The 14253-nt window shown below is 44.2% G+C and overlaps 1 protein-coding gene and 1 long non-coding RNA gene across 2 annotated transcripts in view; one reads left to right on the plus strand and one right to left on the minus strand.

Moving 5' to 3' along the window:
* EPB41L3 (erythrocyte membrane protein band 4.1 like 3) overlaps nt 1–3358 on the minus strand; it is a 141976-nt gene extending 138618 nt beyond the window's left edge. The window contains exon 1 of the mRNA XM_077784226.1: nt 3145–3358. The gene's annotated coding sequence lies outside the window, so the exon portion shown is untranslated. The remainder of the gene's footprint in view (nt 1–3144) is intronic.
* Nucleotides 3359–3441: 83 nt separating this feature from the next.
* Nucleotides 3442–11618, plus strand: LOC110467858 (uncharacterized). Its single transcript, XR_002464932.3, has 3 exons — nt 3442–3473; nt 3567–3759; nt 11560–11618. It is a non-coding gene; the product is annotated as an uncharacterized LOC110467858 (long non-coding RNA).
* Nucleotides 11619–14253: the final 2635 nt, after the last annotated feature.

Genomic DNA, 14253 nt, shown 5'->3' on the forward strand with positions numbered 1-14253 from the left:
CCAAACACAAGCTGTGCTAAGTCCTCAGAAGGTGAGGAACTTAGGTTTGTCTTGGGAAGGTTTCAGAGTTTCACCCAAGAACATGTCTGGGAAAAGCTGTACACCTGCATGCAAATAAATACATGCATAAACATAGCGTATGTACATAAACACAAATGCATCCTGCATATGTATAAACGGTGTATAATTGATATAAAGTGGCTCAGCACCCAGCAGGTGGCACTCACACCCTGAGCTCCCGAGGCCGGCACTCCGCGCTGCTCTACGAGAGGCACCATCTCACCGAGAGGTGAAAGCACCATGGGCACGCACCCGCCACCCTTTTGCAAGGCCTGATGCAAGGTAAAGTCCAGCATCTGGGCCGAAATCCCATTTAGCTTACTGGCCAGGCACCCCTTCCATTAATTCCCCCAACAGCTGCAAGGCTCCCCCCTTGACTGCTGCTGATTCTCAAGTGTTCTTGCAGCCTTTCCAGAGGAGCAGTATTCTGGGGACTGAAAGGGTCCTGGAATATTTTCCATATAGAAGCATCACATTATGATATCAAGAACAATACAACTAAATGTAAAGCTTCCTTCAGACTTCATCACTTCTTTTCTCCATTTGACACACCCAGCTAGCTTTCAATTAATCCCACTAATAATTTAGGCTTTTGAAGATCTTATGAATGAACAAATCAGAACTGGAAGAGGAAATACTGTTTTTCTTTGATTAAAATTAAAGACTTGTTTTCACCCTAGACTTAAGTATCACAATCATATGTACATTCTTAATACACCTCCTAAAGCTGAGTGGTGCTTCAACTTCAGCTGAGTGGGTTTGTTTTTAAAAAAATATTTTCCTTTCCAATTCAATATTCCACCCATCTCCCTTCCTTCTTTTAAAAAAACAATAAAATCAGTTTAGAAGCATCCATTTGAAAACATCAGCTCTTTGTGGAGCAGTGCTGTTCCCTGTTAAGAGAATGCTTCGTGTCAGATTGAAAGATACCTTTCCAAGGTCATTTCATGTTCCAATGGGTTTGTTATGAAGTTGTGGAATGGCAGATAAGGTTGCATGAGATAGTAAAGTGCCTTCCTAAGCTAGTTCTGGGCAGTAATGTGCAACCAATATTTGAGCAAGGGACTTCAAGAAACTTCATATGCTGAAATAAATGCTGCTGCAGGAAGGACAGAAGTAGTGCCGAGATAGTGATAATCTGTTTCCCAATTAAAAAACAACAAAATAATAAAAGGCCATTTTCTTGACAAGTTTGCACAAACTGCACACATTTATGGCACTTGGCAAAGGTTGAGTGCTTCTAGGAACTTTAGGGGGTATCTCTTCAGCAAGTTAAAATACCCAACTCTTCAGCAAGTTAAAATACCCAACCCTGTGTAATAATGAGGATTTGATGCTAAAAACTGCTCAATTCAGCATCAATAGTAATGCCTTCAAATTGCCAGAACAAGAATACAAGAGTATTAAGTACCAGGACTGATAGTTTGCAAGGTTAAAAAAGGGAGGGGAAAGAAAAAAAGGTGCATATCTAATAACAGTTTTTTGAAAGTCTTGTAGTTACAAGTGTGAGGAATGATGATCCAGTATTTTTAGACTGCTTCTAACAGATCCCAAAAATGGAGGAAACCATATAACAGCATCCTCTTAGCAAGCTTTTAATACTGCCTGAGCCTATCCCAAACTCTGAAAGAAGGTAAGCCTCTGACAGAACACTGAATTGTGTGCCACCATTTCAGCCATCATACTAGGGACTAAATCCTTCCCTGGAAGTAACAGATGAACAAACATGCAAACTCCAGAGAGAAGGGGAAAAGATCCTCCTCATAAATGTTTAGCTACATCTTGACGTGGTTTAAAGCTTGATGAATGATCACCCGTTTGGAATACAAAACCACAAGTATCTGGCATCGAAACAGCCCTAACAAAAGGGTAGGGGAGCCTGAGGTGGTGTTTTTTCAAGTCCCAAATTAGTATTTTAGGGATCCAACAGCCTGACAGAAAAAATATTAGAAAAATGGCCACCCAGCACTGAACTATGCACAAAATGCAGAGTTTCGGCGCTTCCAGTTCTGCATTGCACCCTGCGCTCCCAGCCCCCCGCATTCCCACAGGCTCGCAAACGCCCCCGACTCCCCCACGCCGCTGTCCACTGCCGGGGAGGGGCGGGGGGAAACTATGGTCCCTCGGCACTATCTGCAACCACCCCGAGGCTCCATTACTACTACTTTTCATTTTCCTGCTAGTATCACTTTACTAATGAATTGCTGTTACTACAGAAATGTAAATGTCACCAGCTGAGTAGTTCCGTTTTTTTTTTTTTTTTAAACATCCGAAAAGGTAGGGAAAAGGGGGGAGGGGAGGTGGGGAACACCTCATTAATATCCACTATTAGACATTTTCAATGCTAAAGCAGCACCGACCCCCGCCGCCCGCAAAATCTTGCGGCTTCATCACGACTGGCCCCAAGCCCCAAAAAGGGGTTTCAGTGCCTCATCATCACCGACTGGGCTTACCAGCGGATGCTCCCCCGGCTACGCTCCGGCTTGCGCAGCGCGGCCCCTCCGCGCCCCCGCATCCCACCCCCGCCGCGCACCGCGCGTAACTTTGCGGACGCCGATCAGCGCCCAGGCTGATCTTCCGCGGGATGCTGCGCTCCGCGGAGGGCAGAAAGGCGGGAAGGGCGGCTGAGGGACAGGGTCCGGCAGGAGCCATATCCCGCCTGCGGCACTCCCGCACCGCATCGCCTGGCGCCGCGCATCCCGCTCCGCACCGCGGGCAGCAAGTCCGCCCCGCCACCGAAGCGGGGAAAACCCTGTCCGGTGACCCCCGAAACGACTCACGGCGGGGACGAGGGGGGCACGGGACTGCCAAAAGGAGAAACGGGGAGAAGGGAATGGAAACAGGCGAAGAGACACCCCCGCGCCGCAGCCCCGCCGCCCCAGCCCTCCTCCCCGCGCAGCGGCGCGGAGCGATGCGCAGCGGCAGCGCGCCCGCGGGGGCAGCGCACGCCCCTCGGCCCTCCCCGCTGACCTCAAGCCAAGGACAGCTCGGCGGTCCCGCTGCGCATCGCGACCCGCGGGCCCCGCTGACCGGAGCCAGGCCAGGGCGGCAGCAAGGGCGGCCGGGGAAGCGAGGGCTCCTCACCTGAGCCTGTCCCGGGAGGTGCTCTCCGCCGCCGCTGCGGGAGGGACGCGGCTCCTGCGTCTCTCCTCAAAGAAGGCTGGCCCGGACAGCCCCGGCCCGGCGAAGTTACGCACCGTCGCGGAGCCGGGCTCCCACCTGCAGCGCCCGTCAGACTCCGGCAGCCGGCACAGCACGGCTCGGCTCGGCTCGGCACCGCACGGCTCGTACCGCCCCCCTCCTCCCCATTGGAGACGCCGCCGCCCCGCCTCCGCCCGCCCGGAGCGCCCGGGGGCGGCGGTGGGCAGCGCGCTGCGGGACGCTCCTGCCCGCGGGGCTGGCGGCCCGGACAGGTGAGGAGTCGTGCGACGCACCAGCTCCTCTTGCCACCCCACCGCCCTCCATGGTTTGGCTTGTGGTTTTTATTTTTTCTTTTCTGAGGGAAGAAGCAAAGTACTGAAAGCGGGTCCGTGAGGTTACTTTATGCCGATGTTTCGTGCTGTTACGCTAAAGCGGAGCTCGTTGCCGCAGCAGGCGCTGAGAGGCTTTGATGCAGGCGCTGCTGCCCGGTCCGAACCATCTGAACATGGTTACTTAATGCCCCGAGCAGGCAGCGGCAGCTCAGGCAGGATGTCACTGGTGAGTAGTCCGTGACAGATCCAGGGAAACCGCAAACTTCTGTGCAACTGCTAGAGGATACGGCCGGTTGGGCTTCCTGGGGACTTCCCAAGCAATGCTGCCCTCAAAAAAACTGAGCACCTCGTACTTTGAGTCTGTTTTTCTATTTAAATTATAGGTAGCCCCTTCACGGGTGCACTCTAGAAAAATAAAAGGACAGCATTTGAGAGCTGTGGGACAGAAACAAGAATGCAGCTGCACTGATGGCAGTTTGAAAAAAGCAGTTTCCAAAAAGTGGAAATTCCCCCTTGGATTTGGGAGGAACCACCCTGAAATTCTGGGGAAGTGAAGTTGCAGTTCCTGGGAACACAGCTGTCTCAAGATGGGAAATGTTCAGCCACATTTGGAGGTGATGGGAATACCCATACAGTAGTGAGAATTTCCTGGGCCAAAGCATACAGAAGAGCCAGAACTACTCTCAGCTGACTTGTCTTTGGCAAAATGGTAGTGAGATGTCCCTCCAGACAAGCAGAAGACTGTTCCCAGACCAGGAGCTTTGGGTGTCACGCCTAAGTCATTAACACCAAGATTATGCCTGACCCTGCCAAGGTCTGTAAATCACGCCGAGGCTGATTTATCCCCCGTGGGAGGCAGCCAGAATTGCTGCATTTAGAAAGCCTGCTGGCTACGCAGAGCCCAGCAAATCCCTCTGCTCAGCAGCAGGGAAGGCCGTCTCCCTTCCCGGAGGAGGCAAGCGACAGGGCAGGGAGGGCTGTGTCCCAAAGGCCACAGTGCAAGGCAGCGTTAGGAAGGGCTGTGGCATCCCTTGGCTTCCAGCCAGCAGCCCCTGCTGGCACCTCAGCTTGAAGTTTGCCCACAGTGAAAATAATTGCTGAGATCCATCAGATGTAGCCTTAAGAGTTCAAAGGATAACCGTGGGGGAGATCTCCTAGGTAGGCGGGGCACGGTGTGCCAGCCACCAGTGGCAAAGGTTGAAGTTCCAATGGGGAAAATTTTGTTCAGCACATGAGATAATTTTCTCTGATAAGTTATGCTTAGGTTGGTTCAGACAGAACATCCTGCTATTGCAGGGAGTTGTGTGACAAGCAAATTTCCTGGGCGCCTGCACTAGTGGTTTGGTTTTTTTTGTTGTTTTTTTACTGTGGATCTATGTACAGCTATTGACTTTTACAGCTTTGCAAATTGATATGCAAGAGATGCACAGGACAAGGTGAGTGAGATGGGACACGACCCTGGCCAATGCATCAGCAGGAATCCAGTGATGTCAGAGGAGACATGGCTCCAGCTGGGAGCAGTGAGGCCAGGGCTCCCAGCAGGAGCAGAGCTGTGAGGCAAGCAGTGAAACTGTGAGCAGGAAAGTGGATGCCATTCCCCACAGATTTCCACTGGCTATTGTGGAATGGACTGACAGTGCACCACACCCTGTAAGGGGTTTCTTATCTCTGCTAAGGTCAAGGTGGGCTCTAGGAAGGAGTCATGTGTGTAGAACAAGTGCTACAAAGTGAGTGCTAGGTTTGGGAAGACTCCTGTGGGAAGCTGGTGCTTTGCCAGGGTGGCAGCAGGTACCTGGGGCTTTAGGGGAGCTGGCTTCAGGTAACTCATAACAATCACCCAGCCCTGGGACAAAATGGCTGAAGTGTTTTTTCTTCTGCTGATGTGGGAAAAGGCCACGCCAGTCCCTGTTGGAGAGGCATTAATTAAAGGAACTAATGGCGAGTTCCTAAAATATCTATTGGAGTATCAGGATGTCTGCTGAGAGAAATCTGACTTGCTGGGCTTCAAGTTGTGCCAAGCCATTGTGTTCATCAGGAAATGAGGGTGTTCTGGGGCAGGTAAAACAGAAATAAATCATGCTGACCCTCCGCTGGTGCTTTCTACTCCTATTTCCAAAGACACGTTTCAGGAGGTGGCTTACATACATTTGTTACATCGTTACTTAATAGGATGTAACAGATCTAAGGCTTTTTTTTTTTTTTCTTATATTATGGTTAGTGCTTTTAGCACACTGTATGGGAGTCTCTCCTTACTAAAATTACTATCCTAAGCACCCCTTTCTGAAACTCCCCTGCCAAGTATTCCCTGCGAAGTCTGCATTAGAAGAATGTTAATCTGATTTACATAACCTAACATGACAACTTGTGGTAATAGGTGATAAAAAGTTGAATCCTTGTGACAGAGAAAATGTTCATCTCTGGCCATGATATGAATATGGGATACCCCAGGGGTCTGACTCAGGAGAGCACAGAGCCTGTAAGCACAGGGTGATGAATGAAGGGAAGAATTTGCAGCATCATTCTAAAAAGCCATTTGTACAGGAGAGCATCATTATTTCCACACATTTCAGCAGTTCCTAGTGTGGGCTGGCCTCATATATCCAAACTTTTATGGGGCCTCTGTATTATTTGTGTGGCAGCGGTGGGTTTTTTCCTTTAAATGAACCCAATTAATAATGTTTCATCTGCCACTGCTTATTAACACACTTCCAGGAGATCGAGTGGTCGGAGCGGGACTGGCCGGAATTGAACTTCATACTCTGAAGGAGGAGTCCAACATTTTCCTGAGATCTATGCTCTGAGCGTGACACTGGAGGTGCAGATTTGCAATTAAGTTTAGGTTCACATAAAAGTGGTGATGAATACTATAGCAAAATACTATGCAGATGGTGTTTTCTTTGCAGAACGGCCCTCCTGATAAGTCTCCGCATCCCCACCATCGCCGGCGCATCAGCCGGCAGCACTGGCTATCGGTGCCCTCTGGCCCCAGGGGCATCCTGCAGACCTTCCACCATGGCACCAATCCTCACTGCTGTGCCATGGCAACATGTTCCTGAAAAGTATCCCGGTGTGACAGCTCACCTGCTTACAGCAAAATCCAAGAGCGTTTCTTTAAATGCTCTGTTTCCAGTAAAGGAAACTCTACACCTCAGAAGCAGCTTTGTCCCTGCCTGGTTATTTTAAATTGGGGTTTGTTAGAGGGACCAGGGCAGTGTTTGTTGTAATTTGCCAGTCCCTAAGAATTGCTTTCAAACTGGAGACCATTATTACCTGGGATTAGAGCTGTGCCCAGTTTTATTTTTATACCATCATCAGTGCATGTGATGTTTAAAGACAAAAAGACAGGAAGAGGCAGCATTTCTTCCCCAGCTAATATGTACGGTTTGGTGACTGAAAGAGATTTATTGAAATCAATGTGCACTTTACCATCGATTTCTTTGTGCAGTGAGGCCTCCTTTAAAGCTTGCCAGCTTTTCCTTGCAAAATTGAAATGAGACTAACCTGATGTATCAACAGTGAGTAGTTTGAAGTGATACTTCTCTTTCTCTCTCTTTCTCTCTCTTTCTCTCTCTTTCTCTCTCTTTCTCTCTCTCCAGGCTTCTGAGACACCACAAAAAAACTTTTATTTAAAAATGTATTTATCACATTTACTGAAGGTGTCCAGACTGCCTAAAAAAATAAAAACTGCATAAAAAATTCAATTTAGCATTGGCAGGGGACTTGACCAGATGATCTAACTGGTCGTTTATTGCCAGCTATGACTATAATTGCATGTCCACATTATGCTGTTTAAAATTTTAAATTCAACCCATATTTTCATTCTGAAAGTGAAAGGAATTTACTTTTTCATCATTCTTTGCTCATGTCAGGAGAGCAATTTTTCACTGCTGATAAGAAAATGTCATTTTTTGTTTTAAAATTGCAACCTAAAAAGCCATTTCTATGTCTCATGAGCTTTTATTTATTGATTGTCTCATTATTTAGTGAATAATTTCAATTAATTTTATAATAATAACAATCTGTAGTGCATATCTATTGCCTTGTACAGAAAAGACTTTAAATAAACTATTGTGAATTATGATCTTGTCATAATGTCATTAAATGCTGCTTTTTCAGGCTCCATAAATTGACCCCTAAAAAGAATAACAATAAATAAATTATTTGTATTTTTTTAAGTGCACTGACAGGCTTCTGCAATGAGGTGACCTGCTCAGTGTGTGAAGGGAGAGCAGTGGACATTGTTTATCTTTTCAAAGCAAGAAAGGACTTTGACATTATTTCCTGTAGGACCCTGGTAAATAAGCTGCCAATATATATGTTAGGTAAAAGGACAGTGAGGTGTACTGAAAACTGTCTGAATGACAGCTCCAGAGTGTTGTAAATGGCAGTAGATCCAGCTGAGGACAAGTCCCTAGCACATAACGGCTCAATGATGGGGGTCAGTATCTTGTAAGCTCTTCATTAATGATTGGGATGATGGGGCAGAATACAACTTTGAAGATGAGACAAAATTAGGAGGAGTGGCAGATACCAGAAGGTTGTGTGGCCATCCAGAGGGACCTTAAGAGGCTGGAGAAGTGGGCAGGTAAGAATCTCATGTACTTCAATAAAAAGAAATTGCAAAGTATAACTAGAGAGGATCAACCTCAAGCACCAGTACAGGCTGGGGGTTGGTCAGGTGGATCATCCAGGAGATTCTGATGGGCCTGGAGGCTCTGATGTGTGAGCAGCTGCCCACCAGCCAGCAATGTGACCTTCATTGCAGCAACTGGCCCTTGCTGCAAAGATGGTTCGTGGCACCTTGGGCTGCATGACCAGGTGTGTAGCCAAGAGGTCAAAGGTGGTGATCCTTCCCCTCTGGTCAGCACTGGTGAGGCCACAGCTGGAGTGCTGGGTCAGGCTCTGGGCTCCCCAGTACAGGAAAGCTACAGACGTACTGCAGAGGTCCAGCTAATGGTCCTAAAGGTCATTAATTCATCTGAGTTTCTGAGGTGGGGAGACTCAGGGAGCAGGGACTGCTCAGTCTGGTGAAGAGAAAGAGCATCTGACATATGTATGTCAATACCTGATAGGAAGGAACAAAGATGAGACAGACAGGTTCTCCTCAGTGATTCTCAGTGCCAGGACAAGAGGCAGCTGGCACAAATGAAATCACACAAAATTCCATCTGAACACAAAAACCCCTACAATTTTTTACAGTGATGGCAGTCAAACACTGGCACAGGTTGCCCAGAGAGGTCAACCCTTGAAAATATTTAAAAGCCATCTGGACAGGGCCTTGGGCAATCTGCTGTAGGTGTCCCTGATTGAGCAGGAAGGTTGGACAAGGTGACCTCCAGAGGTCCTTTCCAAGCTCAGCCACTCTGTGATTCTGTGAGTAATTCAGATACCGCACAGAGCACATTCTTCCTACTTCTCAATGAGAAAACAACAAACGACTCCACTGCAATTCCATTTTCTGACTTTGATGAACGGAAATATGTTACGCATCATTAACAACATGCCAGCATATTAAAACCATATTATGCTTGTAAAATAAAGAGCATTTTTTCATCCATTGCCATCAAATTTATTTCTGAGTTAATCTGAAAAATTAAATAAATCCACATGGATCTCCCAGTTAGTGCTGCCAAGTATGTACATTCTTTAGTTTGAAATGAAAATACTTCTGTTCAAAGTTTGAGATGGAACACATACACTCTAGTGTTTCAAATTAAAACAAATTAGATGATTTTCAATCGGAAAGCTATGTCAAAGCAAAGGAGATGGCAATATTGCAGATTGGCCATTCTTCCTTATAATGGCTCATCAGTCCAGGCCAAAAGTGCAGTAAAACCAGAGAAACATCTGTCCTTGGTCTGGTTGATGTGAATATGCAGGAGGCATATTGTGTTTTTGGACAGAACTGGTGTCTGCCTGCAAGTGTGAAGTCTGGACAATCCCAGACCACACTGAAGTGGAAGAGCATGCTGATCATCTTTCTTTTAGAAGAAATGAAAGAAGAATTAAAGTCTCATTTATTTAGTCATAATTGAAACAAGACAAGCTACCGCCCAAGGTGCAGCACAATATAGGAAGGCTGGATCGGAAGCTCAGCCATGTGGCTAGAGGGATTTCACTGGAAACTGGTTGCAAAACCAGGAAATGGGGCACTGATTTGGTTGAAGCTTTGCATTAGCTTGTGGATGGAAAGAAGCACAAACCAAGCAGGCAATCAGACAGGCAGAGTATGTGTGTGGCCCCAGAAAGGTAGCCAAGAACAAATGACTTTTTTTTCTTTCCAACCCTGAAAAGCCCAGAAAAAGATTTCACAAACAGGAAGACAGCTAACTCTCTTGTCCTTCTGTGTTTCAGTGGAAAAAATATTTCTATTTTAACAAACAGATTTTCTCCAACTTGTAAAAACAATGTCAACTTGAAGCAGCCCTAGAACTCTGTGAACTTTGGCTTCCTGCAAGGAACAGCCTTATCTAACTGCAACACCATATAACCCACAGCACTTAAATCAGTCTTCCATAAAGCAGGCTAGAGTCTCATCCTGCTGTCAATTAGAACTCCTCTCACAAAATAGACTGAAAAAGATGTGTATTGCAGCCTTGGAGCAATACAGCTTCTTCCACAAAGTTATGAAACCTTTCTTCCTTTAGGGATAAACAGTAAAGCAACATCTAATTTGTATGAATAACCCTTTCAGCGTCTTAAATACTTCCAGTCTGACAAATTTTTAAGCTGTTCTGATTTTTCTGAATGTGTTAATCTTCCACAGCTATTATTTTAGTGCAAACAGTGGATCATGCCATGCTACTATATTTCATATTTCCTACTGTGCTTTTTTAAAGATTTGTGATTTGATATTTTTTCAAAATGATAAAATATTAGCCAACTGTGCTGTAGATGGTTCTCCAGGTAAAGTTTTATATCTGATGGTCTGTGGCACAGAAAAATATTCACTTGCTGACAAAGCTGTTCAGTCTACTTATGGTTCTTGTTGAATTGAGAATCTGCAGAAATGTGTAATGGTGCATGGACTACGGTTTTTTCTGTGCCAACTCCATCTCTAAATGTGATGCCATTTGTGTACAGAGCTATCCAGATGTGTGTCACAGCTTGATTTCCTGAGGCTGTCCAGGGAAACGCTTCAAGAGAAACACTGCTCTCTACCCCAGTGACATGAAAAATCCCTTCAGGATGCTATACAGTACCAGAGCAGCAAAGCTTCGTTACATTTGCTTTTAATGTGTCCCCTTTCATCTTGTTGAAAATCCATCTTTTCTTCTGAACATGTTCATGAAGCTCACATAAAATGCTTTTTTTCATGTCTGACTAAACCTTTTTTAATTTGACAGTGGAAATTATGCTTCTGTACTCTTAGATGGCTGTTTGTAATTTGGGCTTTTTCACTGATACAACAAAAATAGCTCCAATCTGAAGGTGAAAATTCTAGCCTGCATTTCTGTGCCAACACTCACAGAAGTCTAGCAATGCCTTAATCCTCTGAATGAACAGGTGCCTTATAGTTAAAGATAGATGTATACTTATTTGGAATATTTTTTATCATATCCATTATAGGTCACTGCCTCTTACCACCCCACTGCAATGCTAAGGACTCATACCCAAAGCACAGCATGGCAGCTCCCCATTTTTGTCTTCTCATGCACCTGGTTTGTGCCAAGGGCTGAGCTGGGAAGGGTACACAGCTCTTTGAAGTGGGAGGTAAGCTTTGACATGTTAGGAGAGGGAAGGAGAAGCAGAAGGATTCGGATCCTCAGGAGTTTGGGATGAGCCTACAGATCGAAATCATACAAATATTTACAAGCTGCAGATTCCCTTGGTTTTTGTTTGTTTTTTGTTTGTTTTCTTCTCTCTTGCTTTTTTTCTTTCTTTTTTATTTTTCTTGACAATATGAAGTAGTAGGGGCTTGTCATTTCCCTTTGCTATAGCTGGGGATCAGAGCTAGTTCCAAGGTAGGTGCTGTGATTTGTGGGGCTTGCCCTGCTCTGCTGAGCCTGTGCTCTCTCTCTCACAGCTCCTGGCCACATCTCCCGCTGGTTCCCTCAGAGGTCAGCCCCCAGCCAGATGGGCACTGCATCTGCTGACAGAGGTGGGCTAGGATGGATGTGAAGAGCCAGGTCCAGCTGTAGGTAAGGCTGGGCTTGTTTTGATGTGAGCTGCCAAGAAACCTAAGAAGACATTAAGCAGGGCATGCTCGTGTAGCTGCCTTTTCACTATTTTCTTTTAAAGCTTTGGCTTTTATAGTTGAAGAAACAAAGATGACAAGTGAACTGAAAACATTCTGAGGATCAGAAAGTTTGTAAAGGTGCTTCCTGACAGCCTTTGTATTAACACTATGTCATTCCTCAATGTCACTTACAGTTACTGTGACAGTTACTATTAAAACCATTTAGATTATTGTATGTGATTTAGCAGCATGGATCTTGGATTGATTTCAAAAGAATCATTGCACATACTTAAAATTCATAATCTGCAGGGAATGTTATATGCAAAAATAAAAAATGCTTGAAGCAGGACTGTCTAATGAACTTACGTGTGTTTTCAGACCACACTGTTATCCCTCACTAGATCACAGATTTCAAATTCTGGAGAGGAAGGGTTAAACTTCCTGACAGCTGCAAAAGTTATCACAAGACAAGTGGTACATATATCATTAAAAAAAATCCAGAAAATCAGTTCAGCCCTTCCACAGTAGAGAGTGAAAGAGAGAAGATGGTATTTCCTTAGTGAGATAACGTTTGTCTTGGGTGAGTATAAACATGAAATCTCTTTTTAATCTCGTTTTAAATTTCAACTAAAAGGATCAAAACTAATTATTAAAATAGGACCTCAAATAGACTTCATACTTATTACAGTAAAAAAAAAAAGATTAACATTCATGAGGGCCCTACTTAAAAAACAAAAGACTTCAAATGAGCTGAAAGATGAAAATGATCCTGCAAACAATAGGTAATGCATTAAGAAATACAGAATGGCATCAATTAGACTCAATAACTATAAATATGTTGACACATTTATCCGCTTTTATAAAATTTATTAACTCCACACACTAAAATCAAATGCATAGAACTGCAAAAGCAACAGAATGGATATGCCTAAGTTCAGTAATTCTTTAACACCTGTAGCATCATTCTTAATGATATGAGTGGAGGAATATAGCTTTTCATAACTGAGTGTTGCTAGAAAGACAATGTTTTCAAGTGTTTTTCAAGTGCTGCTAGAAAGACAATGAAGCTGTAAGCAAAGGATACAGCTTGTCCACTTTGGGGTCTTGGCCCAACAGAAGACAGCAATTGACTTAAATTATGACTTCTAGCATGGATATCAATGTGGAGACTAGGCATAAAAAATTTCTAATTACACAGCCAAACCCTACCTGTAAATAGTGTGAGGTTTATGGGTGAAACTGAATAGTGGTCATCACTCCAGTGATGGTCTTGTGGTCATCACTCCAGTGAGACAGCTTAAAAGAGCATAGAAAGAGCAGAAGTCTAGTATTCTGGGATATTAGGAATGTAGGAAGGATCATATGTTTTCTGACTTCTGAGTGTTACTGGTATGCTGACTAGAGAATACATAGAATCCTTAAAGAATAAAAATGAATGTACATATCAATTTATGTACTATTTTAGTGAAAGTCATAACATTTTTTATGATTTATTTATTCAATCCCACTACACTAAGCCTTACACAGGTAATCTAGTAGGCTATCTTGCTTGCAGCGATTAAGGTTGGTTTTCTTAGCCTGTTATTCATGAATGAATTTTTATTCTAAAAATCTTTCCAAACTGCTTGCAGCCACACCTGCCATCCCATGCCATACATGCCATATGCCAGAGTCATGGGTAGTGTAAAGGGGTGTGAGGGACTGATTTTGGTGGAGGATCCGTGAACCTGACACCTGTGCAGGAAACTAGAAAGCCACTGAAAAGTGTGTTCAGCAGTTTGGGAGGAAGATCAATCATGTGGTTTATGTGTCACCACTTCTCCGATAAGCCTGTGACTGTGCCACTTCAGAGGATGCATTGTGCCTTCAAAGTTAATAGTAGAATTAAAATTGTCAGTTTGTATTTACTCCATGACCTTTTAGCTTGATAATAAAAACATGTGCATTTTTATGTTGTTTATGAAACTTTTTCAATATGTTTTACATTCTTTTGATAACATTATGGGCAATTTTAATCCTCAAGCACCTTGCTCAGTAAAGCTTTTAAAGGAATGAAATTACTTTTATATACAACCATTAAGTGCTCCCCTCTATTAGAACATTATGACTAGATTTCATGCCTACAATAAAGCTAATAAAGCAGGTTATTGGAACAGGATTTGAGATTTTAATTCAGATTTATAATAAACAGAAGGAAAACAGCTAATATGTACTGACTGCCAAAGGTTACTGTGATATAAGATAAAGACTGAGAGTTCAAGCAAGTGAGAGACTTTTCAACACAATGAAGATGAATTTGTGATGCTATGGACTGTTGCAGCCTAAACAGGATAATTTTTACAAAGTCTTACACAGAAACTTTCCATTTATATTGCATTAAAACATTCTACATCAATGTCAGAGATTTGTAAGAATTGCATGATTTTTCTGTTCATTATCCTTTTTAAAGTAAGTCACTACACAGAGAGAAAATCCTATAGAATAACTTACCATGAAGTAAGAAGGATGTTGCAGTAAAAGTAGAAGTTCAACTCTCCAATA

The sequence above is a fragment of the Lonchura striata genome, chromosome 1 (genome assembly GCF_046129695.1).
Source record: "Lonchura striata isolate bLonStr1 chromosome 1, bLonStr1.mat, whole genome shotgun sequence".
In the NCBI taxonomy this organism is placed as follows: Eukaryota; Metazoa; Chordata; class Aves; order Passeriformes; family Estrildidae; genus Lonchura; species Lonchura striata.